General features: G+C 38.3%; 1 pseudogene; it reads right to left on the bottom strand.

Moving 5' to 3' along the window:
- Positions 1–276: 276 nt before the first annotated feature.
- LOC131767865 (large ribosomal subunit protein P1 pseudogene) lies at positions 277–686 on the bottom strand (annotated as a pseudogene).
- Positions 687–3,902: the final 3,216 nt, after the last annotated feature.

Below are 3,902 nucleotides of genomic sequence, written 5' to 3'. Positions count from 1 at the left end.
AGGATTGTAATTGGCAGAAGTGATCTCAAATCTGGGTGTTTCAGGCAAAAGTACATGTATGGTTAATGGTGTAGTGGTGAAGAAAACCACCTTAATCTGTGGAGGGGTTACCAGGAGATTAGGTTCAGACAAGGACTGGCAAGAATTGGGAGTACTTTGAATGCTGAGAGGTTACTATAGATACAATTAACCATGTCTTGATAATGGAAGCATTGTGGGTTTTTTTGTTGTTGTTGTTCTTGTTGTTGTTTTTTTTTTTTTTTTAAGAGCCCAGCTTTTAATTGAATGTGCTACTAAAGAGGTTTAGTCAAAAAGACCAAAGCCCATGTCATCATCAGACTCTTCAGATTCTTCTTTCTTTGCTTCCACTTTCTTCTCCTCGGCTGGGGCAGCAGTGGTGGAGGGGACAGGACCTCCTGCTGGTGTAGCACCAGCTGCTGGGACAGGTCCACCTGCCCCCACATTGCAGATGACGCTCCCGATGTTGACATTGGTCAAAGCCTTTGCAAACAAGCCTGGCCAGAAAGGTTCAACATTTACACCGGCTGCTTTAATGAGGGCATTGATCTTATCCTCCGTGACCGTCACCTCATCGTCGTGCAGAATGAGGGCCGAGTAGATGCAGGCAAGCTCCGAGACGGAGGCCATGGTGCGGTCGAGAGCTAGGCAGGGTCTGCCGGGCGCGGTGCTAGGCACCGGATGAAGTGAGGGCCTCATCCCAACGCGGCCTTAGTTTCCTCGGAAGGACCAAGCACCTTAGTGGAAGCTGAGGAAAAGGAAGCATTGTTTTTTTTATTAGGAAATAAGATTTTAAAAGATGGCTTTTAGGCAAGGAAATCAGACAGTAGCTCTTCTAGGTTCTTGAACCCAATTCCAGCATGTGTCTGTAGAGGCTTGCCCACTCCAGTAAGAAATTATGGGACCACAGTACGGTGTCTGAAAACTCAACTCAATTCTGACACTAATTGGAAATAGCATTAGATGCCACAGGTAAAGGGCTCAGTGCCCCCAAAACTAACCTCCACTTCAAATGCCAAGCACTAGTCCAGGTTGTTGCTTCTGACAGACTGGCTATAATCAGAGGCTCCCATAATCCTTTCCTTGGGTTTGATTAATTTGCTAGATTGGTTACAGAACTTAGGAAACCTGTTGACTCACTACACTACCAATTTATTACAAAGGATATTAAAGGATACAAATCAACAACCAGAGGAAGAGGGTGAGATCCGGAACAAAGGAGCTGCCGTCCTTGTGGAGCTGCCCAGCACAGTGTCCATGGAAGGGTTCTGTATTCCCATTCCAGAACCTCTCCAAACCTCCTCCTTTTGGGTTTTTATGGAGACTTCATTACATAGGCATGATTGATTAAATCATTGGCCATTCGTGATTGAGTCAACCTTTAAACCCCTTGCCCCCTTGGATATCAGGAGGTGGGACTGAAAGTTCCAACCCTTCATTCATGGTTGGTTCCCCTGGCAGCATCTCCCATCCTTAGGTACTTTCCCAAATTACTGTCATTAACTTAAACCTAGTTGTGGTGGAAAGGGGCTTGTTATGAATAACAAGACACCAATTTCACCTTTGGCTCTGAAGCCATTTCAGGAACTGAGGACAAGTAACCAAATATTATAACAAAAGATACTCCCATTGCTCTTTTCACTCTGGAAATTCAGAGGGCTTTGGGACCTGTGAGCTAGGAACTTCAGATAAAGACCAAAGATATATGAGAAATATATTTTGGTTATCTGAATGATAACTCTCCCTCCTCCAGCATGTTTCCTAAGACACAAGAAGTTTTTCTAATCCAGTTCCTTTCTCTAACCAAATCTGAAACTGTGTACCCTTCCTGCTTAACTGATTGAGATATTGCTGTTCTCAAATTCTATTTTCTCCAACTGGATTTGAAGGAGTGCACATTTCTTAACTTTTTATATAACTTAAGTTCTTATACTACTGAAACAAACTCCTAAGTAATTTTTCCCCTGAATTTGAACCAGCATCTTTCATAACTTTCTTTGCTTAATTCCCACTAGAGCAATACTTAGGTCCATATTTCTCCACAACTAGTATTATTGTAGAGATACAACCAGTATCTCTAGAATTATATAATTGGTATTCTAAATTAATTTTTGAATAATATATTCAAAAGTCTCAAAAATTAGAAATTATGAAAAGAAATGATAGTACAATGTTCCACTCCCATTGCTATATCCTATACAACTAGTACAACTCAACAGGTATGAGTTTCATTTGCATCATTCTTGTTTTAAATATGTTTAATATTTAAATATAAATAGACACAGAGAAAAATGTATATGCACATTATATTTTATACTTAACAGGATATATTGAAAATCTTTCAAATTAGCAATAAAATTTCAGTTGGAATTGTATCAACTATCTAGATAAACTTGGGGAAAGTTGACATCTTAATACTATTGAAACTTCCAATGTATAAGTGTAGCATCTTTCTCCATTTCCTAAGGTCTTATTTTAATTTCCCTTAGCTGTCTTTTGTAGTTTCCATTGTAGAGGCTTTCCACCTCTTTCGTTCAGTGTTTTTCTAAGTAATCGATTGTTTTCACACTATCATATGCTGTTTATTTTTATTGTGATCAATAATTGTACACCATAAAATCCACCCTTTGAAAAATTGTAAGTGTGAAGTATAGTATTGTTAACTATACCTGCATTATTGCCCAGCAGGTCTCTAGAATTTTTTCATCTTGCCTGAGTGAAAGCCTATGCCCACTTGTTGCACAGCAGCCTTCTGTTGCTCCCTCCCCACAAGCCCTAGCAACCACCATTCTACTTTCCTCCTCTGTAATTTTGGCTACTTTAGATATCTCATTTAAGTGGAGTCATGAAATATTTGTCCTTCTGTAACTAGTTTATTTCACTTAGTATAATGTCCTCAAGACTCATCCATGTAGTAGCATATGGCAGGACTTCCTTCCTTTTTAAAAACAAATAATATTCCATTTTAGGTGTATTTTATGTGTATAACATATTTTCTTTATTTGTTCACTGTTGATGGACATATAGATTGTTTCTAACTCTTGGCTCTTGTGAACAATGATGCAATAAACATGAGAGTCAAAATATCTCCTATTCTTTTAGATAAATACTCAGAAGTGGGATAGCTGACTCTTTTGATAGTTCTATTTATAATTTTGGTGGGAATCTCCATACTGTTCTCCACAGCAGCTTCACAAATTTACATTCCCACCAACAGTACACAAGTGTTCCAATTTCTCCACATCTTCACCAACACTTGTTATGTCTTGTCTTTTTGATGATAGCCTTCATAACAGGTGTGCAGTTATAGTTCACTGTGGTTTTCATTTGCATTTGGGGATGAGTAGTGATGCTGAGTATCCTTTCATAGGCCTGTTGTCCAATTGCCATTTGTATATCTTCTTTGGAGAGAGGTCTACTCAAGTCCTTAGCTCATTTTTAAACCAGGTTATATGTTGCCATTGTTGTTGTTTGTTATTGAGTTGTTAGAATTCCTTATATATTTTGAATATTAGCCCCTTATAAGAATTATGATATGCAAACATTCTCTACCATTCCATAGGTTGCCTTTTTACTCTGTTCATTTTTTCCTTTCCTGCATAAAGCTTGTATTTGATGCAGTTTCATGTTTCTATTTTTGCTTTAGTTGATGGTATGCTTGATGCCATACCCAAGAAATAATTGCCAAAACAAATGTCCTAAAGAAATTCCTCTATGTTGTCTTCTAAGAGTTTTATAGTTTCAGGTCTTATGTTTAAGTTTTTAATCCACTTGTGTTGATTTTTGTGTGAGGTGTAAGATAAGGATCCAATGTAATTCTTTTGCATTTGAATATCTAGTTTTACCAACACATTTGTTGAAGGAACAATCCTTTCACCTTTGTG

This window comes from Kogia breviceps, chromosome 13 (assembly GCF_026419965.1).
Source record: "Kogia breviceps isolate mKogBre1 chromosome 13, mKogBre1 haplotype 1, whole genome shotgun sequence".
Taxonomy (NCBI): domain Eukaryota; kingdom Metazoa; phylum Chordata; class Mammalia; order Artiodactyla; family Physeteridae; genus Kogia; species Kogia breviceps.
This window is presented reverse-complemented; position numbering and strand designations above follow the sequence as displayed.